The sequence below is a fragment of the Protopterus annectens genome, chromosome 3.part1 (assembly GCF_019279795.1).
Source record: "Protopterus annectens isolate FY-2018-M chromosome 3.part1, PAN1.0, whole genome shotgun sequence".
Taxonomy (NCBI): Eukaryota; Metazoa; Chordata; order Ceratodontiformes; family Protopteridae; genus Protopterus; species Protopterus annectens.
In genome coordinates this window covers 104,741,748-104,766,315 of record NC_056732.1, presented here as the reverse complement: position 1 = coordinate 104,766,315, position 24,568 = coordinate 104,741,748, and the positions used below count along the sequence as shown (strand labels likewise).

General features: G+C 40.0%; 1 protein-coding gene across 1 annotated transcript in view; it reads left to right on the top strand.

Moving 5' to 3' along the window:
• Window positions 1-24,568, top strand: part of MAPRE2 (microtubule associated protein RP/EB family member 2) — a 2,455,004-nt gene that overhangs the window by 80,741 nt on the left and 2,349,695 nt on the right. The window lies entirely within an intron of this gene.

Genomic DNA, 24,568 nt, shown 5'->3' with positions numbered 1-24,568 from the left:
AACAGGAGTAGAGTCCCCCAATGAATTACTTGTTTTAGTAGTGCTTAGCATAAATGTATCACCAGAATGGAGGTCACGTGTGGGGGTCTAGGGTAATATGTCTTTTAATGCAGGACATTGATCAGGAGAATATATCGGTTTGTATGCCATAACTGGCTGAGAGTATGTTATGTAGCTGTTAAGTTCTAGCCAGTTTAGCTTTTTAAAGGCTTGACAGTGGTGAGTTAGGTGTGCAGTGTTGGTAGCAAATTTAGCTACTTTGTTGTAACAGGAGGCTAGTTTGGATTTTAGTGTAGCGCTTACGTTTATAAGGATAGGTGATGCATGTAAGAGGGTTGGAAGCAAATAGCATGAGGGTAGTTTTTTCTTCCTGAGTCTAGAAGGTACTGTGTTGCCATGCAAAGGGAGCCAAGTTTCTGGTGGGTCTATTTAATTGTTTGAAGAATATGTTGATCAAATTTAAGATTGTCATCAATTGCAATGCCCAGAAATTTAATTTGTGGTGCTACCTTATTAGCAGATGTAACCAAGAGAAATAGTTTTTGATTGAGATAATGTTTGGGGCAAAAATCATCAGCTTTGTTTTCTTGGAATTAAAGGAGTAGGTTTGAATTTTACAGCCAGGTTTCGATTGAAGAGAAAGAAATTTGAGTAATTTCATGGAGTCCAGATATATTGAGGACTGTTAAAGCTGAATCATCTGCATATTGTACAATATTTGCTTGGTCTATAGCAGTATAAAACTTGTTTTTAAAAATGTTGAAGAGAAGTTATCCTAGTACAGAGCCCTGAGGGACATCTATGGTAAATGGGAGAGAGGAGGAGAAGTCCTCTTGCCATTTGACTGCTTGTTGTCTTCCAGAAAAGTAACTAAGAAACCATTTAAGAAAGGATTGGGAGAGACCTATAAAAGAGAGTTCAGTGAGTAAGTGCTGGTGTGATACAGTATAAAGGCTGTGGATAAGTCTAGAAACACAGTTGTCACTGCGTTACCATTGTTCCTTACTGGTTTATAGTGTTGGTGAACTACGTGAATGAGGGTGGTGGTTGTGCTCTGGTGGGGTCTGAAACCATGCTGTGTTTTTGAAAGCAGATTATTTAAATGTGGGTGATGTAGAACCTCAGCATGAATACATTTTTTTCAGTATTTTTGATAGGGAGAGAGGATTAAAATGGGCTTGTAGTTATTAAACTCTGCAGATGTGCCACCTTTGTGTAAAGGTATAATAAAGGATTTTTTTCAATATGGAAAGAACATATTTTTAGGATACAGCTCTATTTATCAATATAGAAACCAGAAAAGTAGCTGTATGTGCAGCCATTTTTAGTTATGAGGGGTGTTGGTTAGCAGCTAGGGTGGTTGGTTTTAGCTTATATAGGAGTTTCTTAATGGTGGAGTTAGGTACTGGGCTGAAGTCAAATAACTGAGGGTATTTAGCAGAGGCTGCAGGTACTGAGAAGGTAGTGAAAGTATTCATGTCTGTGAGGGACAATATAGTATGTATAAAATAGTTGTGTGGGGAATTGAATCAGTAGTATTGTTGGATGTAGGGGTTGGGTGGTAGTTAGGCCGAAAGTAAACGTTTATTTATGGATGTCTGCAAGAGTTTTAGGTTGTTTTGATGTTTATTTTAGAGGATGATATAAGTTTGCCTTTTGTCCTTTTCCGTAGTTGTCTGCAAAGTTAAAATGTATTTTGTATTTAATTTTTGAGCCACTCTTTGCAGGCTTTGTCATGCTGTAGCATTTATTTCTTACTTTCCTATGTTAGCCATTGGGTGGGATTGAATTTGACCCATTTGTTACGTACTTGGACAAGGTTACTGAGAAGTTTTAGGAATATCTCATTTAAGTGTATGACAGGAAAGTCTAAGGGCATAGATTTTAGTATTTTCCAGTTGTATTCTGTTAAGAATCTGATAAAATAGTGTGTTTGTCAAAGTATTTTTGATTTATAAACTTGGTTGTAAATTATGTTTATCATGGATATTTTCTGAGAACATAAGTAGGTTGATGGTCACTTAGGCTGTCTGGAAGGCTACCGGCTGCCCTAATTTTTCTAGGTCTATTAGTAAGAATTCAGTCTAAGGATGATTGCATACCACTACGTTTGTGGACTGTAGTAACTGATGTAATTATCTGTGTAAAGCAGTGAAGGTTTATGGAATCAGATGGGGTGTTGCAGTTGATAAGCTGCAAGTCTATATTTAGGTCTCCTGGTATTATTGTCTCATGTTGTATATGGTGGAATATCCAGTATAGGATATTTTCCACAGTGGTTAAGTCAAGTCAAGTAAAACTTTATTGTCATTCAGGCAATACAGCACATGCACATCTGAACAAAAGTATGTTTTTCAGTGCTCATGTGCAAGTAACTTACAGTTAAAAATAATATAACAGCAATACCAGCAACAACAACAGCGGCCGTAGCAGCAACAGCAGAGTCCAAGGGTTCAAGATACAAATAATCATTCCTAACCATTCTTTGCCAGACCCAGAGTTGACATCCAGTGCCCGCATCCATCCCTCCATCCATACCATTGCTAACTCCATCCCAAGTCCCGTCCATTCACCCCAGACTACTCCAATCCTGTCCACCGGCACACCACTACCCCATGCTTGATCCGCAACAGTCTTTTCCTTCCACACCATCCACACCGATCAGCAGCTCTATCCACCAACACCGCCATCACTCCACTGTCTGGACCAATCCTTGACCACCACCAAAGACTGAAATCCACAAGCCATTCCGGTTCCCACGTTTGACACAACCACCATCCCTGAATGCCTGAGATGAACACAGCCAACTCAATGGCTGCCGCAAGATCCAAGAAAAAAAAAAACAAGGCAATCCATGAGAACCCATTAGAAAAACATCGCCGCTGCATCCCACACACTGACAGCAAAATGTCTCACAGAACTGACGACACACCGATAGGAAAAAAAAACATACAAATATAAAAAACATGTAACACACATTCCAGAGCCAGAGAAGCCACTGCCATTCAAGGCACCGCCATGTTAGGATTATGTTATGTTATGTTATGTTCTGGGCTTACCTTGTGGGATATATATGGCTGCTAAACAAAGCATTTTCCTTTTATTGATTTTGTGGTGCAAGCAATTCTGCAATATTAAACTCTGGTATCTCCTCTGCATATGTGGTTATGTTAAGGGAATTATTGTAGATGATGGCAATTCTACCTGTCCTGTCAAGCCTAATTGTATTGGAACCAGGTATGGTCATTTCTTTGTCATTTATGCCTTTTTCTAAGCCAGGTTTCAGTACTATGATTATGTCTGTGGAATATGTAGTAATGCAAGCATGTATGACCTGGATTTTATTGCCTATGGTTCTAAGACTGATATTTTATAGGTGAAGGTTGGAATTGGGGTAGGAAGAGGAAAAGAATGGTACATTTAATACTGCGTTTTTTTTTTTTTTTTTTTGCTTTTGTGTATGACCAGGGTTTGGGTGAATGTCTCCACTGATTTTTTTGGGCGGAAATTTTATGAAAGAAAGTATGTACAAAAATACATTTCTGCTTTAGTTTTATTGGATTTCATATGGTAACATACTTGAATTTGAAATACCTGTAATTGAAAAAGTCTAAGAAGGTTTGCTAGTACAGTGTTGGTGCTGTGGTGATTGACAGACTCGGTGAGTGAACATACTTAGTAACTGTGTAGTGAGCATAGATTTGTAGTATAACATATTTTTAGGGAGGTATTGTAGTTGGTAAAGAGCGCTAATATGCTGAGGGACACACTAGCAGGGTTTGAGTCAGTCATTTTGTATTTTATGTAAGTTAGGTTTTGCTGACAGTATTAATTTGTACTGTAGAATGTTACTGGGAAAGAGTGGTTATAGTTACAGCAGTACACATTCTAAAAGGACATGCTGGATTATAGCAATTTAAGTAAATGAGTCAGAGATGCTAACTATAGAGCAACTGCTTTTGGGTTATGCTCCGATTATTTTGATACAGAGATAGGTTGGGAGAAGTGTAGGGGTGGAGTTGGAATAGTTTAAAGGTAGACTAGGAGGGGTGGGTGGAAATTGGGGGTAGGGGAGCAGGCTGTAGGGCAACTGATTTTGGGTTATGCTCTGATTATTTTGATGCAGATAGGTTGGAAGAAGTGTAGGGTGGAGTTAGAATAGTTTAAATGTAGACTAGGAGGGGTGGGTGGGAATTGGGAGTAGGGTAGGGGAGCAGATTGAGCCTGAGTGTGGCAGTGGCAAACAGAGAGGGGCTCAATCACTGACTCAGCAGTGTAACAGTGCTGAGAAAAACAATAAGTAAACTTTGACTGTGGCATAATGTAAATGTTTCCAGAGATAGTTAACAGCTGTATGAGTTCAACAGTGTAAAATAGAAGCTGAGATGGGGAAAAGGAGAATTTACCAGGAGCAGTTCACAAGCCCAGGAAGACTAAGCAGAGTTGTGCATGTGTGGTTAAGTATTTAGTGTAGTCGCTGCACAGTACTGTAGGAAAAGGAGAAAAGGAGGAAGAAGTCTGAAAATTAAAGCAAAGTAAACAAATAGTTTGTTCTGATTAACTCAGTAACCCTGAGTACCATTACAGGGTGCATCCAAGGTTACATTCAAGTGCTCACTGAGGCAATAGCTATCCTAGTTCATTACATCTGAGTGTCCTCTAGCAGTGTGACTATATTTACAAGTACAGTTTAACTCCACTGGTGAAAAATAAATTGAAAATGTACCTGAACTTTAAGTAACTTCTCAACTTTATTTCCACAGTGGAGTTGATGATAGTTTGCATAGGGTTTTTTTTTGAGAAAATCAGCTTTTTGTGACTGTGATCTCTCACAGCTAGCTGATTTTCTCTGCATTGCATTTTAATGTATCACAGATTTCCCAGTGGTGAAAGCACACTCTTTCTTCCTTCACCTGCACTAAATAAGAAAAAAGTGTAAATGATCTAAAACCGTACATGTACTTACCTATGTCATACAAAAAAATCAAAGACTTTAGCCTGATGTGCTAGCCAGTCAGATTCGTGCAGTCATGGCCACCTCAATAATATCTCTGCCTCCACACTTCACAATTCTTTTTTTGAGGTAATAAATAGGAGTTCCTTTAGCAGCATTGTTCCTTTTCTCATTAGAGAGGACATAGATTACACAGAAACTGCTACAGGATCCCTCTTCACAGCAAACCAGTGGATTTTTAGCATGACCCTGATCTCTCCAGACTAACTTCCTACCAAAGAGTGTTGCAACCTCAGAGGATTCAACCTAGCTATAAATCCCAAGAGAGCCAAAGGACGGACAGAAAGAAAGTCAATGCAAGGGAAATTTCAGGTAAGTACATTTTTTAAATTAGGTTTAAGTAGGGATTATTGTAGCTTGCAGTTATTTTACCGGATGTTCTGATTCCTGGTTCCATTGTTGCTTATGTTATATCGGTGTGTATAGTCCGTTTAGCTGTGCTACATGTCAGAGAGACAGTTGTCTGATTCGGGCTGCTGATGGCATTCTACTACAGTTGTTTTGATTGCTTATTTATATTTGTCAGCTAATACTAACAGCAGACTAAGTTTGCATGTTTCATCTTGAGGTGCCCGACAGCTCAGAAAAAAGTATATGTGTATGTTGGTGTACACATATGGTTATATTTCTGTTTGCATGTGTGAGTGAATGTGTGCATCAAAGCAGATTCTGTGTGTGTGTGTGTGTGTGTGTGTGTGTGTGTGTGTGTGTGTGTGTGTGTGTGTGTGTGTGTGTGAAAGGAGAAGAGACTATGTATTTGTGTATGAGAGAGTGTGTGCAGTGAGATCGCTAGAGCCGTTATTTTACACTCACTGTTTAGTTACAATAAAATAAATGAAACTGCAAATGTGTGTGTGTGTGTGTGTGTGTGTGTGTGTGTGTGTGTGTGTGTGTGTGTGTGGAATGTGTGTGTGTGTGTGTGTGTGTGTGTGTGTGTGTGGGGGGGGGTTCTATTTGCCTGTGTGAGTGAATGAAAGCAGAAGTGTGTGTGTGTGTGTGTGTGTGTGTGTGTGTGTGTGTGTGTGTGTGTTTGTGAGACAGAGAGTGAAGAATGGTAGTGATCCCTGGCAGCACCAGTTATTTTTCCACATGTACACTTGTATGTTTTTTTTTTTTTTTTTTTGATATGTTAACCATATGAAACAGAGTGTAGATATCCCTGTGTGGCAGCTGTCCAGTGTTATAGTGGTGTTCCTATAGTCTGAACAGATCTATCATGCAGGGTATTTGACTTCTGTACAGTGTAATTGTTCAGTGGATTTTTTTTTCACCAACACTTTGTGACCTAATCTCCAGATTCTGTTACTTGCTTAGTTGAGGAGGAATATTACCACAAGTCTAAGCATTAAAAGCAAGTCTCTTCAAGTCTGCTGTGAAAAGAGGATTTTACTTTGCCAGCTTTCAGCAGAAAATGGGGCTTACTGTATTGCTTCAGGCACCACCAAACGTAAAACCTGTTACAGTATCAGTCCTTTTTACAGACATAGCTAAACATACTATCCCCAGGCGTCCACTGAAAACAGGTATTACCCAGTCAAACTTTCCAGTTAAACAAAAGACCACTAAATAATACAATTAGTAACTTCCACTTATCTGATTTTGCCACTAGCTTCTCGGTAAACAAAGACAAAATATAAATAATAAACGTAGTAACGTTCACTTGTCTCTAAAAAATTATGTCATCCCTGAGAAGCAAATTGAATTTTACTACTTGGACTAGAGAGGATGGGATAGCAGAGAATGTGCACCCTCGATATGCCAATGCGTCAGAATTCTGCCCTACATATTTTTTTTTCTTGTAAAGAATGGTTGCACCTTTTCAGTTCATTTCCAGTGTTTTGTTTGAAGGCTATGGAATGAAACATTCTTTTCAGCAACTGGTCAGATTAATGAGGCATCACTGCAGTGGTGGTGCTGCGGTAGCATTGTCGCCTCACAGTTAGATGTTGCCCGTTCGATTCTCAGTTAGAGCGTCTTCTGTGTAGCGACATGCGTGAATGGGCATTCCTTCATTGAAGGTTGTACGTTAGGCCCGGCAAGCCAGTACGTAAAAAATCTATTGCCAATCATTAGCGGACTGGAGTTCCGTTGTGGTGACCCCTAACCGGGAAAAGCCAAAAGACACAAACAAACAAACATACAGTGGTATAATTATTTATCTAAAGTTACTAGATCTTTAGAATTAGGAGGTGCTTTTCTGGCTTCAGCAAACTGACATTGGTCAAGGTTTAAATTGTTGATGTTCTTCATCCCACGTTGCTGCAGTCCTAACACTTGGGTAGTCCGCTGTCCCAGTCGGCCCGAATACCAAAGTATATGGCTGACGTCGGTCAAGGCGCATTAGTCTGACGTCAGGACGTCAGGGTACAAATGCGCATGACCGACGTCATATCCTCAGTCTTTTTTGCCGCATGGTCCAATGCAGAAGCAGTTTTGCGAGTGCAGGTTGGCGTTCTGAAATTTTCTGAAGTCGGAGTTTCAGACCGAATCAAAGTTGGCTAAGTACCCCGTTGGGGAATATTTTGGTTTTTTCTTGCCTCAGTATTTAACCGGATGTCAGAAAAAGTGAATAACTGTATTTCTTGTGGGAAGCAGATACCTCATAGGGATTACCATACCTTGTGTATACCTTGCTTAGGGCCTGAGCACGACGTTGTTGCATGTCGCTCTTGTGCTAGATTTAACAAACGCACTATAACGAGAAGATTAGACTGTGCCAGGTTAGTTTTTGGGAAGCGTTGCAATTATAAAATGCCGTCGGATGCTCCGACGCCCGCTTCGTCCAAAAAGCGCAAGGACAAAGCAGCAAAGCCTAGGTTGGAAGAACCGTCAGTCCCGGACGTCGGTTCTTTAGAAGGCTCGGTGGAGCCGGAGGTTCTGCCAGAGGTTTCTTTGGAGTCTCAGGGAGAGACTTTACTGTTACAAGATGTGTCCTCTCAGGAGGTAGGCCAGGCTGAAGGGGCTTCTCAGGTGGCTGTTCTCCCTCCCTTCCTAAGGTGGTTAGGCCCTCCCTTCTGTTTCCAAGGCTTCTTTGAGAGGCAGGCCAGGTTTAACTTCAGTGGGTGTCTCTCCTAGTTCTTCAGGATCTTTGCCTAAGAAACATATGCTTAAAATGGCAGAAGATTTGATTACTATGATTAGAGGTTCTATGCCCCCTCCTGATAAGAGGCCTAGGGTGGAACCTGAGCTTGAGAGTTTTGAGCAGTGTTCGAGGCTTCTGAGTCTTCGGCTGAAGACTTGCAGGAGTATCCTCCTTATTCTGATTCTGATGTAGATGATTTTACTCCTTCGGCTTCTCCTCCTGAGGATTTTTCTTTTCAGAGACTCTTCATTCCATGAGGGAGCATTTTAAATGGGAAGGTCAAGATTTCTCTGATTCCAGGAAAAGGCTTAGGGAATTTTTGTTTTTACCCCAGCATAGGCCTTTAGCTATACCTCCTGTTCTGGATGTGGTGGAAGATGTTTTTGCAGAGGCTTCCCTGAACCCTGATTCTTTGCCTCCTGCCCCAGTTAAACCAGATAGGTATTATAGGGTGCCTGAAGCTCATAAGTATCTTTTAGAGTCCTAGGGCAGACCCAGAAACTGTTTCTCAGGGGCCTAAAGGTGTTAAGGCTTCTGTTGTTAAAAATCCTGTTCCTCCTGATAAAGAGGCAAGGGCTTTGGATAGATGGGGAAAGAAGGTGTATACTTCTTCCACTTTAGCCATGAGGGCTTTGAATTGCCAGTTCCACATGTTAAAATATCAAAATTATCTCCTTTCGCAATTGAAGTCTAAGGTGGATGCTCTGGCGGAAGGTATTGAGTGTAAAGAGTTGCAGGATTTAGTTCATGTGTCTGAACAGGTGGGTAAGCATTCCTTGCAATGTGGTTTTGATGCCGTGCAGGCCTCTTCGAGGGTGGCTGCCACTGGTTCTGTTCTTCGCAGGCACGCCTGGCTGAAGGATCAGAATTTAGCTGAGCATGTTAAGACAAGGATTTTGGATGCTCCGTTACAGTCTGATGTGTTGTTTGGTTCGCCTGTGGAAGCAGTTTTAAAGAAAATGGAGGACGAGGCTAAGTCTATGCAGACTGTTAAAGATTTTTTGCAGGTTCAGCCTCCGAAGTTTAGTAGAAATTGGCCTACTAAGGGATGGACATATCCTTCTTATGATTCACAGTCTAGGGGTAGGTCTAGACGTGGTAGGGGCAGAGCTCAAGGTTCTTTTAGGCCTAGAACAGGGAGTTCACCTGCTCAGCCTTCTGGTGAGGGCAGGGGTCAGTCCTTTCGTAAACAGACCCAATGACCTGCCTTTTCAGCTGCCAGTGCTTTCTCGTCTGGCAGCACCTTTGGGAGGAAGGCTGGCACTTTTCAAAGAAAATTGGAGTTTAATTACCCAGGACAGATGGGTATTGGATATCATTCACCACGGTTACAGGTTTTATTTCCATACCTTGCCTCCTTTCAAAGGCATGCCAGACATTCCTCCTCTACAAAGAAAAGAGGCTCACAAGCAAATTTCTCTGTTACTCCAAATAGGGGCCATTCAGCCGGTTCCTGTGCCAGAAAGGGGCCTAGGATTTTATTCTCGCCTGTTCCTAGTACCAAAAAAGAGGAACACGTGGAGACCAATTTTGGATTTATCTATCCTCAACACTTATCTGGACATTCCCAAGTTCAAAATGTTGACGTTACAACAGCTTTTACCTCTGCTGGGCAAAGATCACTGGATGGTAACTTTAGATCTCAAGGAGGCTTACCTTCATGTGCCTATCAGACTAAGTTGCAGGAAGTATCTGCGTTATCGAGCTGGGAATTCCCATTATCAGTTCTCTGCATTGCCCTTTGGCTTATCTACTGCGCCCAGAGTATTCACAAAAGTTCTGGCTCCAGTGATAGCTTACTTCAGGCTAAAAGGAATACAAATCTATCCTTACTTGGACGACTGCCTGATTCTGGCTCAAGAAAAGGAAGACCTTTTACAGCATTTGGAATATGTGATAGCAGTGCTAAGATGCCTGGGGTATTCTGTGAACGAAATAAAGTCCAGTCTAGTACCCTCTCAAGACATGTGCTTTCTGGGTGTGAGACTGAATACAGCAACCCAGATGGCCTTTTAACCCCGGACAAACAAAAGAATCTTTCCCTTTACTTCCATCAACTATCTCTTCAGTCCGGGCTGACTGCAAGGACAGTCCTTCAAGCCTTAGGGTTCATGGCATCTTGTATTCTGGTGCTTCCCAATGCCAAACTGCATATGAGGAAGCTGCAATGGTATCTCAAAAATGTATGGACACAGCACTGCCAGGATTTGGACACTGTCATTCAAATAATACCTTGCATTCAAAAGGAATTTTTGTGGTGGGCTCAGGAATGTCACCTAAACAAGGGACTCTCTGTGACCCGGCCAGAGGCGAGTCAGATTCTAACGACAGATGCCTCAGACATAGCTTGGGGAGCTCATCTGAATGGAAAGTGGATACAAGACAAGTGGCCTGCCAGACTACATCATCTACATATCAACATGAAGGAGATGTTAGCAGTCCAGTTTGCATTAATGGCTTTCAAGGAATTACTTCTTCCAGGGCAGGTGTTGATTCTAACAGACAACACAACTGTCATGTGGTACATCAACAAACAAGGGGGAACACATTCTTATCCTCTATGCAGGCAAGCAATGATTTTGTGGGAGACTGCGCTCAGCTTGCAACTAACTCTTCAGGCAAGGTTTCTGCCGGGAGCACAGAACTCCTTAGCAGATGTGTTAAGCAGGCAAATCATGGATCCCCACGAGTGGAAACGGATCTTCATGTATTTCGGAAATTGACAGTGTCATGGGGAACTCCAGACATAGATCTGTTCGCTTCTCCACTAAACCACCAGCTGCCAAGGTTTTGCACGAAAAGGTTTCATCACACAGCTTGGAAAGTGGATGCTCTTTCTTTCAGTTGGAAAAATCTTCATGTGTATGCCTTTCCACCTCTGCCTCTTCTCCCAAAGGTACTCCTAAAGGTCAGACAAGACAAGCCAAGGATGATTTTAATAGCTCCAGATTGGCCTCGGCAACACTGGTACCCATTACTGAGGAATCTGGTAAGGAAGCCTCCATGGCCTTTACCTTTGATTCCACACCTATTGTCTCAGAGGGACGGTCATCTACTCAATGTCAAGCTTCACTCTCTTCATCTCACAGCCTGGCATATTCTGTTTTGAAACACACCAGGTCTCAACTTCCTCAACAAGTTTTGAATGTGATTATGGAAGCCAGAAGACCTAGTACAAGGAAAGTGTACACAGAAAAATGGAAGAGATTTTTATTTTGGAGTGCAGCAAAGGATTTGGAGGTTTCTGAGCCTAATTTGAGTGTGGCTCTTCAATATCTTACTGAGTTATTGGACAAAGGTTTGTCTTTCTCTTCCATTAAGATTCATGCTGCAGCAATTTCAGCTCACTATGATTGTGACCCACCATTGTTTTCTCATCCTTTGTTCAAGCAATTTCTTAGAGGGGCAAAGAATATAAGAGCCCCACGTAGAGCTCCTACTCCTGCTTGGGATCTCAATTTTGTGTTGGAGAAACTTACTCTACAACCTTTTGAGCCTCAAGGCTACTGCTGAATTGAAATACTTGTCATGGAAGACTGCTTTTTTGTTGGCCATTACTTCTGCAAGAAGGGTTTCTGAATTGCAGGCCCTTATGGCGGTTGAGCCTTTTTTGATTTTCCATAAGGATAGGGTATCATTACGTACTAATCCTTCCTTTATGCCTAAGGTGGTTTCTAGTGTGGCTTTAAACCAAACTATTCATTTGCCTACTTTTTATGCAGATCCCCAAAATAAGGGGGAAAAGATTTTGCACACTTTTTAGATGTACACAGGCAGTTGCGTTATTATTTAAGCAGGACTAAGGATTTTAGGCAGTCTCAGCAATTGTTTGTTTCTTTTGCTTTGAGTTCTCAGGGCAAGCCTGTGTCAAAACAAACTATTTCTAAGTGGATTGGGTTTTGTATTGCATTTTGTTATTCCCATCATGGCAAGGAGATTCCAGCTGGGATTAGGCCTCATTCCACTAGGGCTACTGCCACTTCAACAGCATTTCTAAGGGGGGTGGCAACTAAGGATATTTTGGAGGCAGCTACTTGGAGTTCAGTGCATACTTTCTCTAAGCACTACCACCTTCCTCTCTACTCTAAATCTAGGGCTGGTTTTGCCACGGCTATTTTGCAGGGCATGTTGACAGCTCCTGCTTCCTTATGATTTGCCAGCCTCCCTTACCTCTGCTTTGGGATTCTACCCAAGTGTTAGGACTGCAGCAATGTGGGATGAAGAACATAGTACAGTTTTGTACCTACCATAAATGTAGATGTTCGAAGATCCACATTGCTGCAGTCCAATTTACCCTCCCTCCTTCCCCTCTGTGTTTAGGGGTGGTTGTGTGGGTGGTGTTGTACCTTTGTAAATTTGTATATATTGTACATATATTTGGTACAGGAGTGTTTGGTGTTTTTTGGTTTTGGCCTTATCTTTTTAGGGTCTTCTGACATCTGGGGCAAGAAAAGACTGAGGATATGACGTCGGTCATGCGCATTTGTACCCTGACGTCCTGACGTCAGACTAATGCGCCTTGACCGACGTCAGCCATATACTTTGGTATTCGGGCCGACTGGGACAGTGGACTACCCAAGTGTTAGGACTGCAGCAATGTGGATCTTCGAACATCTACATTTATGGTAGGTACAAAACTGTACTTTTACCATTTTCCTTAGATCCTTATTGATGGAGTTTTTTTATGATGATGTTTGACTTTATAATCATAATTTATGCCATGTTGGGAGTACTGTTGAGACAGAACAGTTATAGAAGCTTAAATACATTGCATCTACCTTAACACTTAGTAAGCTATCATCATTTGTATGATGTATGGAGAGATTATCAGAGAAAAGAGGCCAGATCTTTATTACGCATAGCTTTGTGTGTGTGTGTGTGTGTGTGTGTGGTTATGAAGTGGTTATATACAAGGAAGGAAGAGAAATTAGAAAAAAATCCTTGGCAAGATGGAAGTTCTAGCGGCCATTATGGAAGCCATGACATGGGAGATGGTTGCCATTAGGCAGGAAGTGAGAAAAGAAAGTTATGTGAGAAGAGGATGAGTTAAACATATTTAGGAACATTCTGGACATACTATTGGATAGTCAGGAAGATTTAGAAAACAGGATAAGTTAAAAGAATGTCTGGATTGTCAAACTAAAGGAAGGATTACAGATTATTGGAGGAGTTTCCAAATTTTGACTGTCAAATTGATAGGGCAAACAGGATAGGGTGTATGTCTTTATACATTTAATTATAAAATACCAAATTTTTTCAATGTCACATTTGCAAGACAAGGGAGTGCTTGTGAGGCAGGCAATGGTGCAAAACAGATAAATACTGACTGGGTGCAGAGTCTAGGCAATGGAAGACCATTGATGAACTCAACTGTACCCATCAATCTGACATTTATGGTCTGATGGCACTATAGTGAGAGTAATGTATCTGGCAATATTTTGAGTGGTTTAATGGGCTACAGCTTACGAAAACAAATCACTGCTCCCTCCCTGACTGAGTAATAAACCTAAGTTACTACTAAGGGAAAAGAAGCATAGATTTGGGGTATACAGGAGATTGTCCACTAGTGTAAACAAGCAGAGACCTAATTAGATGTAAAAGTTAATACCAAGTGTGTTCTGGATTATGCTTGAGAATGAACCATATGATGGAGAATGAACCATATGATTAAGCAATTTGTTAGTGATCTTTTTGAAGAATTATTTTTATTGGGACTGTATAAATATCAAAGAGAATGTTAGACTATTAATGATATAAAATGTTCCTGTTTAGTTTGACCTGCATTTTCCAATTGAGTACATTTACTAAGCTTTAATAGCAAGATGTTAATGTTAGCTTTATTCTTTCCATTAGTTAACTTGCATATGTGGCTGTTGACCTTGGGGTAATGTGTATTATGTGTGTTTCAATCTGCAAAGCATGGAGAGGTTTGTCCTTGATTTAGAATTTTATAATACCTATTTTTTGATGGAGTAATTTTATAGACTGAATACGCAGTATATAATATGATGACGTAGTAACATATGAAATTGATGAAACTACAATGGGGGCTCTGTGAGGTGATATAATAAATGTGAGATGTATATGTGTTTTTATGTTGAAAAAACATTGAATGGAACTTTAGCTTCTCTCTGTTTTTCTGTCTTGCTGTGTTGCACTGCATTTTGAGTGGGTGCTGGTAAAGCAAACAGGAAGACTACAGCCATTTTGTAGAGGTGTATTTTTAATGGAACTTCTTTTAACTGCAATGATGGATGACAAAAACTTTTAATTCTCATTCACCTGAGTGTGTTGTACCCAATAGAGCAACTCTTATCCTTCCCTGATTTTTGAAAAATGTCCATGATTTTGGTTCATGTTTTTTCTCTGTCCCTTGTAATTTTGAATTTCTAGTTAAACAGTGAGGATTACATTCAGCTACAAGTATCAACCATCTTTGAATCATAGATTCATTGATTCATTGATTCATAGGACATACCAGTAAAACAGACCAAATGCCATGTGCAACTTGCCAGTAATCACTGGGTCTAACATTGTTTACCAGGATGGTATGCCTTGTAAATAAATGTTATTACTTGTACTCTAATTGAAGCATGGAGCAGCCTTATATTTTGGACAATATTTGGCTTTGTCAGTCATGTGTAGAATTTAGGTGAGAGGAAGGGCTCAGTAATACATAAGTGTTGTATTACTTTTAGTGAATTACTCTAGTTTTTTCCTAATAGATGGCAATGAAGCAGTCTTGCATTACACCTGTACCAGGAATATAATGAATGTCTACTCTATAGGTTATGTGCAGCAGTTATCACCTTTGTCTGAGCATTCGTGAAGTTGGGTAAGGTCAGGGGTGAAGTGTAATATTCACAGCAGAGCAAACAAACATAAATTTCTGCTAAAAATTATTTCTCATGTATGACAAGGGCAGAAATCAAGTAATCAGTGTATTTGTCATATTATGAAAATTAGGATATTTCTAATTATTATGCCCATATCTTTGCAAGGGAGCATTTTGACGACACGCATAATGTATTGTTACAAAACAGACGTTTAGCCACACAAATTGCACACTGATATGTCGTATCTGTCTATTACAGGTGATGAGATATTATAGCAATAACCCACGCCTGGGTGTGGGTAATGCTGGATTTACCCAGGGTTGGTGTGGTTTGGTCACGAGGGCTGGATTGCACAGCTAGGCTTATAAAAGCCTTGGTGGTCGTTAACCTAGTATATACTTATGAACCTATACATATGTATACATAACATGTGTGTGTGTGTGTATATATATATATATATATATATATATATATATATATATATATATATATATATACACACACACACATAAATACATGTACACACACACATATACATGGTTTGGGGTTTATTCACTGAGAGAAGCTTTACTTAATAAACAATTAACTGAATAAAAATAGTCAAAAGTTCATTGCTTCAAAGAAATAAATGGCTGAAGGCCATTTTATCTAGCAGTAAGCATATGCTATAAGTTCAACAACAAAGGTCATGCTGGTACTCTGATAACTGTTTTCCTCTAAACGTAGCAGTGGGACAGATGATCAGCTACACTGAATTAATTTAAAGTTCTGTATGTAAGTGGATCACAGCTTGATTATATTTATTTTTTAAGAAGTCCCCTCACAAAGTCACAGCTGCAGATGCAATTGCCTCTTCTGGGTCTTCTTTAGAAAAATATGCATGGGTGAGGCAAAGCCCCCCCCCCCCCCGACTGTTTTCTATCGCAACAACAACATCAAGAAAACCTACCATCTACTGAGCATAACACCATCCACTACAACATACCTCTTCAACCACTGCTGCTTTTCATGAACTGCAATTCAACAAGTTCAGCACTTGAACAATCAAATCATTGAACAGTATTCACATTTTGTACAGAATTCAAAGAAACAGCAGCTGGCCATTGCTAAGACTACCATATACACACACGCACGCACACGACACACATACACGCAGACAAACACGCACGCAGACACACATGCATACACACACACACACACACACACACACACACACACACACACACACACACACACACACACTAAAAAGTGAGTTTAAAAGTGTTGTTAATTAAACTTAAGATGGCAAAAACATCTCAAGAAATGTCACTGCTTAATATTTTCACTGGGCAAACAATATCTGAATTGTGCATGGCAAGAAATATGTTTATGTTTCGGCAACCATATAACAAACTAATCAATATTAACATTAAACATGTCAAATGTTAACACTAAAATACCAATATGCTGAACGTCTTGTTTTTCCAAACATCTCCTGCTACCACTAGCATTTTATGCTGACAAGCATTTATTGTATTGATTCCATTCCTCAGCACATCTAAAGCATACTTTATGCTTATTTACCCCATAACCATGATATGAATAATGAATAAAATAAACATGCTTCCAGACCATCACCATTTTGGTCACATAGCTCATATTATTATTTCTTTCCCCATAGCAGACTTTAACGTTCTAAATGCATGAAAAGATACATCTCTTGCCTTTACTCTGTATTTGACCAGATGTACTTGACAGGTTCTGTTCTATCAGTTATTTCCCAATCTCGGAAAATAACACTTATGCCATTACGCAAGATTGCATAAATAGTGCCAGAATGCATACAGAGACATTATGAATGCTTCATTCTCAGCATGTAACACAACACAAATGTAGCAAGTGTATTTGCTACCTTTCAGTCTGATTTGTTTTGACATAGCAAGTTTAAACAGATTACTTCAGAGAAAAACTTTTACCTAAAAATAATTAAAGTGCTGTAGGGCTAAAAACTAACACTCCCATGATTGATCTGTCTAGTTAAATTACTTAGAATAAATACGCACTAAAAGTAATGCTGTCACTCATTTTCCAGAAATGAAAACATGCTTTTAACAGCACGTTACCATAATGTTTTAGTTGTATTGCTCCATGCATGTTCTCACCATCACAACTGGCATGCTTTTATTGTTGTATAGCAAGTTTTTTTTATATATATTATGTTGCTTTAACTTATAGTTTTCTTATCTCAGTAAATCATAGTATGAGCAGTGTGTAAGAGTAACAGTTCCCTTCAAGGCAGGCATTATGATGATAAGAATACCTTTAAGGGTAAGGATTAGTACAGGAGTAACACCTTTCAGGATGGCCATTATTACAATATTACCCTTGGTTATTATTACAGCAGTCATACCTTTTATGGAGAACATTATTGCAATAATATTACCCTTGCAGAATGGTTATTTTTGCAGCAGTATTGCCTTTCAGGGTGGTCATTATTAAAGCTATATTACCCTTGAATGATGGTTATTAGTACAGCAGTAATGCCCTTCAGGGTGGCCATTATTATAACAATATTACCCTTGCAGAATGGTTATTATTATTATAGCAGTAACACTTTTTAGGGTGGCTGTTATTACAACAATATTACCCTTGCAGGATGGTTATTTGTACAGCAGTAATACCTTTCAGGGTAGCCATTATTACAACAGTATTACCCTTGCAGGATGGTCATTAGTACAGTAGTAATACCCTTCAGGGTGACCATTATTACAATAATATTACCCTTGCAGGATGCATTTTTAGTACAGTAGTAATACCCTTCAGGGTGGGCATTATTAAAATATTACCCTTGTAGGATGGTTATTATTACAGCAGTAATACCATTCAGGGTGACCATTATTACAGGAATATTAACTTTGCAGAATGGTTATCATTACAGAAGTAATACTTTTCAGGGTGGCCATTATTACATCAATATTGCCCTTGCAGGATGGTTATTAGTACAGCTGTAATGCCTTTCAGGGTGGCTGTTATTACAATAATATTAATTTTGCAGAATGGTTATAAGTACAACAGTAATACCTTTCAGGATGGCCATTATTACAGCAATAATACCCTTGAAGGATGGTTATTATTACAGCAGTAATACCTTTCAGGTTGGCCATTATTACAATAATATTACCATTGGAGGATTTATTTATTATTTATTTTATTTTACATTTGTTTACCGGGCTAGTCTAGCTGGATACATGTCCATTTTCAGTAGAGGCCCGGGGACAAAAGCTCCAAGAAGAAGGTACAGATAACATAATAGATGCTAAGAAAGTAAAAATTACTATAGGCTTTACATATATTTGAAATAGAGATAAAAATAAAACAATTGGCTATACATGTAGTTGAAATAGTGAATAAAAATACAACAATTGGCTTTACACACTATATAAAACAGGCACAGAACTTAAGTAAATAATCTCACATGCTACAGTAGATATACCTTTCAGGGTGAGCATTACTATAGTAATTACACCCTACAGAATGGACATTGTTATAGCAATAACACCCTCCATGGGGAGTATTATTATAGCAATAACCCACGCCTGGGTGTGGGTAATGCTAAATTTACCCACGGTTGGCGTGGTTTGGTCCCGAGGGCTTCGCCCTCGGGACCAAACAAAGCCAACCGTGGGTAAATTTAGCATTACCCACACCCAGAAGTGGGTTATTGCTTTTATACCATGACATTATTTAAGAAAAGAAACTATTACTTTTCTTAAATAATGGCATAGTATAATGCCTGTTTGCTGCCCCTCCGCAGATGTCTGGCATCCGCGGCAGTTCTGATGTACTGCGCGCCTGCGCAGTACATCAGAGCTGTGGGCAAAAGCAACGGAGAAAGCCAGATCTCCGTTGCTTTTTTTTAGTGTTTCGCTATGTTAAATGAGTTTAGCATAGCAAGACAGTTTTAAAATAAGCAACGGAGATGTCCGTTGCTTATTTTAAAGCTGTCTTGCTATGTTAAACCCATTTAACATAGCGAGACAGTGTTTTAAAAAAACGAGTTATACTAATGGAAAAAAGTCCGGGCGACCGGACCTTTTTCCATTAGTATAACTCGATTTACAACGGGCACGCTGGCCAATCAGCGTGCACGTTTTGGGGGGGGTCATGGTATAATATAGCATTAATCATTTTTTTGGTGTGCATAATGCAGCATTTGTCCATGCTTAGAGTAGTTTTGCCATAATGGCAAAGTAAAGTGAGTGGCAAAATAAAACCAATCTATGTATAAATCCCTGGATTACCTACATATTTTCATTATACAACAGTTTGTAGAGATTTGGTGTTATTGTTTGAGGTGGCTGCTATTTAGGGCAGTAATCTTTTACCAATAACAGATCTATCAGAAAAGGAAAGAAAATGCTATACTTTTTTGTTGCCAAGAATAAGAGGTAGTTGACTTTTGACCCTTTTTTCAGTATGATGTTGAAAGTTCAGTTCTTGGACAAGCCATATGCTTACGTATTTGAATGAAGCAGTTATTTCAGTAGAGGGTTGTTGAGATGTCTATCATAATGATCATTACTGAGGTAGAGTTAGCTACATGGGTTATATCCTGCCAATTATACAATGACTGCTCATTACTATTTAAAAATGAGCACTCTTGATTGGACAGCCCAGCCAGTATGCCTTTTGTAAATCAAGCATATGCCAACAGAAAAAAGTCATTCCACTAAAGTGCCTCGGAGCAGCCAGACCTTCTATTGGTATATGCTAAGGGCAGAACAAAATACGAAAGAAATCAAGTAAGTTCTGTAAAACTAATAAATCAGAAATATATTGTATTTGTGCACTCTCCCTCACCCACTCCTGGCAGTCATACCTCGCAAATGTCCACATTTTGTGCATTATTGTTTGTTCCACATAAAATAAAATTGTAGTTTTTTGGCAATCCACTGGGAATTGACATTATTAAATACTGATAGACATTTCAGGTTCAGGCTTCATATCTTTCTGAAAATGCACACTAGCACAAAATTTCTTATTCCAGCAACTTTCTAAGTTTATAAGAACAATATTTAAAATCTGTTCCTATTTCTGTACCTTTGTCCCTCATTATATTGGGCTTTGTCCAGAACAGACATAATTTTCATATGCATGCATAGTACATTAGTAAAAAAGGAAAAATGTGGAGGAACGCTACAGCACAGTTATACAAAGACATTGTTTAAGAAAGGTGAGCAGTTTCTTTCCTAAATAATGTCATTGTATAATAGCAATAATCCACTTCTGTTTATGGGTATATCAGGGTGTACCATGGTTGTCTTTGTTTAATTATTCAGGCTTCACCCTCCTGATCAAAACCACACTAGCTGTGGGTAAATCCTGATATACCTTTTCACATGTTGTGGATTATTGCTTAAAGATATAATAGCCGGCCAATTCCAAAGTTTCAGCGCACCTTCCATGTACCCAAACAGTCAGGCAACTCAAGTTGAGCTGACTAAAAGACAAGTTTGGGTGTGAAGCCCTTCAGAGCTTTACTGCTGCTGAAGAGTATGCTCCTATGAGGCTTTCAAGGATTGACCATCAGCTTGTGGTGTTGGTTTGTTGGGCAGATAAATTCCCTTTGAAAAAAAAACTTCCATTTAGTATTGTATGTGAAGTTGATCAATCTCGCTGTTCTTGCTTTACTGATGGAATACAGTCAATTGCAAAGCTCGAGGTCTTCAAATAGCTCGAGGCCAAATCCCTATCCCATGATGCACCTGGAATTACTTCAGATCTAGTTTGCCGCTGCAACAGTTGAGCTGTTTTTTTCATTACTTTCTTATTACAAATTTTTGCTAGTTAGATAGTTTAGGATTGTTGATAAAGCTCTTATGGCTTTTCAGTGTGTTTTCCCTTCCCATTTAGTGTGCTTTAATAAATTTCTAGTTGGCCCCTTTTAGGCCTAGTTTAATAGTTGTTTCTCTACGTGGTGTGGTCTGTCTAGCCTTCTGCATTTTAATAGATAAGGCTTAGTTCAGTAAACCTTAGATAATTTAGATAAAGTTATTGTTTGTTTCTCCGCTTGCAGTGTGTTATTCAGTGACCTTTTGTCACAGTTTCTTAGATAGTTATAGTCATTTGCTGTGTGGTCTGTCTAGCCTTCTGCTTTTTTATAGATAAGGCTTAGTACTTTATTACTGGGAAGTTTACAGTAAACCTTACATAATTTACACAAGGTTGTTGTTTCTTAGCAGCTATCTCCTTCTTTTTGCATAGTCTGCTTGGAATTTATACTTGTATTACCGTGTGTGTGATTTAGCCTGCTTTTGTTTAAGGCTTGTGTGGAAATTTACTATTCTGTATTTAGCTTGCTTTTATTTCAGGCTTCTGTGAATAATTATTGTTGCAGTTTTTTGTGGCAACAGTAATTTTCCTAACATTACTATGGCTGACCAAGATAAGCACCCTAAATATGGCTTCAAAAAGTGGCCAAAGTGTGGATGAAAGATGTCCATTCACCACAACCCCGATCATAAGAAAAATCCCAGACGTCCCACCCAGTTACAGGGATCAGGCAACAATAGAGGTCCAAACGTTGCTAAGAAAAAGAGTCATCCAACCAGTCCCAGCAGACCAGACAGGATCCGGAACTTACTCAAGTTTCTATTTGGTTCCAAAGAAGATAGGGGACTGTAGACCCATATTGGACCTCAGCAGACTGAACCAATACATAAAGAAAGAGAAGTTTCGGTTGGTCATGCTTCAGTCTATACTTCCCTTCTTAGGGAAAGACAATTGGATGTGCTTGATAGATCTCCAGGATGCGTACTACCACATAAAAATGGCCAGACCATCCAGGGATCACCTGCGCTTCTGGCTGGGAGCCAGTCATTCTAAAAACCGACAATAGTTGAGTAAAAAGAACCTTTATAGAAACAACAAAGCTTTCAGGTTAAGAAACCCTTTTTCAATGTATGACAACAGGTATATTAAAAACGCCCATATATAATATACCTGTTGTCATATATTGAAAAAGGGTTTCTTAACCTGAAAGCTTTGTTGTTTCTATAAAGGTTCTTTTTACTCAACTATTGTCGGTTTTTGGATTTATACGGACTTTGTATCAGTGCTTTGCCTTACTTGGGAGCCAGTCATTACCAGTTTCGAGCCCTGCCCTTTGGTCTCATTACAGCCCCCAGTGTGTTCGCCAAATGCATGGCAATGGTCAAGGTTCAACTGAGGCACCTAGGATTCCAGGTGATTCAGTACCTAGACGATTGGCTCCTTACCGCCACCACCAGGCATCAACTCATTCAGGCCATGGAGTCCACTCCATCTGGACATTACAATCAACTCAGAAAAATCTGCCTTGTCGCCATCGCAGCATATCATTTTTATCGGGGCAGAGTTGGACACCACCACCATACTAAGGCTTCCAATAGAAAGAGTCTCTCTTCTTCGTCAACACATAAAAGACAGAGCACCAGCATCGGAAGTTCTGAAATTATTAGGCATGATGGCAGCAGCAATTCTAGCCATACCACTAGCTTGTATGCACAAGCGGATACTACAATGGCTGTTATTCACTCAATGGTCATACCAAGAGTTCCCCATGACTCACACTATAATGATCACAAATTCTTGCAAAAAAGACCTTCAGTGGTGGTTGACCTCACTTCATGTCACGATAGGACGCCCATTTGTGCTGCCCCCTCCAGCGGCCACAGTGACCAAGGATGCTTCCCTGATAGGGTGGGGGGGGGCATTTTCAGGGAAAGACTGCCCAAGGCACATGGACCGATCAAGAGACACATCTGCATATCAATGTCCTGAAGATGAGAGCAGTACTTTTGGCTTTGCAGTACTTTCAGGACTCTCTTCCTCTGGGTATGATTGCGATTCAGACAGACAACATGTCGGTGGTCTGGTATTTGAACAAACAAGGAGGAACCAGGTCTTACCCCCTTTGTTGCAAGGCTCTGAAGAATTTGGCAGTGGGCTGTTTCCACCCAGCACTTTCTGTTGGCAACACACATCCCGGGGAAATCCAACGTGATAGCAGACAAACTGAGCAGGGCAATCTTGTTGCCCCATGAGTGCTCCCTCAAGAAAGAAATAGTGGACAGGATATTCCGCAGATGGGGCCAGCCTTGCTGCGACCTTTTTGCCAGTCACATGAACATGAAATGCAGAAGCTACTTTGCCCTGATTCCCCCTCCAGGAGAAGCCCCAAGGGATGCACTCATTCACAACTGGCCTCCGGGTCTCCTGTATGCATTTCCACCAATCTTGTTAATACCCAAGGTTCTACAAAAAGCAAAAACCCTGAGAAGGACCATCATTCTAATAGCCCCTCATTGGCCTCATCAGATTTGGTTCACCTTTCTTCGACTTCATCTTTTGGAGGATCTTTGAATTCTGGACCCAGTTCCACACCTTCTGACTCACCCGTTGGGGGATCTTCATCCCTCTCTGCATTCCCTGAAGCTGACAGCTTGGCTGCTCCAGTTCTCATCATAGCCAGGTTCCATAACCTTTCCAATGAGACGAAACATATCCTTTTGTCCTCTCATAAATCTTCTACTAGGAAGCTATATCTTAGTAAATGGAAAATATTTTCTATATGGGCCTCTAAAAATAATATCGATCCTTACCAAACCCCTATGGCCTCCATCTTAGAGTTCTTGACTATGATTTTTAACTGCAGCAGCAATAGTTCGGGTTCAGTTGGCTGCTATTTCTAATGTTCATCTTGGATTTGAAGGATTGAATATCATGTCTTACAAGTTATCCAAAGCCTTTCTCAAAGGGACTTTTCATGTTAGACCACCTGTGAAATCTCCCTATTCTCCATGGAATCTAAATTTTATGCTTTCCTGCATAATTCTTCTAACATTTGAACCAGCTTCATCTTGTGATCTCAAATTTTTGTCTTGGAAGACCATTTTTCTGGTAGCTATTACTTATGCCCGCAGAGTGTCAGAGCTTCAGGCTTTATCCGTCAAGCCTCCCTATTTGATTTTTCATGCTGACAGAGTATCACTTAGAACATATCCCTCATTCTTGCCCAAAGTTTGCACTGAAACCAATCTCAACCATGTTATTGATTTGCCAGTCATCTTCCCCAACCATTCTAACAATTTAGAGTATATGCTGCACAGACTTGATGTTCACAGACAGCTCAGATTTTATTTCGATAGAACAAAAGATTTCAGAAAATCAGACCAGCTTTTTGTTTCATGTTCAGACTCCAGGAAGGGGAGACTAGTGGCTAAAACAACTCTGTCTAAATGGTTATGATTGTATCAACTTTGCCTATTCAGCTGCCAATATGCCTTTTCAACATAACATTAAAGCTCACTCAACCAGAGCAGTTTCTACATCATCTGCCTTTTCTGCCAGACTTCCCATTGATAACATTTGCGCTACAGCCACTTGGTCAAAACCTCATACCTTTATCACTCATTACAAAGTTGACAAGGCCTCCCAGGGACAGGGCCTCCTTTGGATCCACGGTCCTGAGAAATATACTCCCGTGAGCCACCAGAGATTGATGGTGTTTGGGACGCTACCCATCAGTAAAGAATGAATGGTGAGATTGAACAACTTTACATAAAGACGTTATGTACTTACCATAACGTTCCATGTGAGTTATTCATCTCCCCTTCA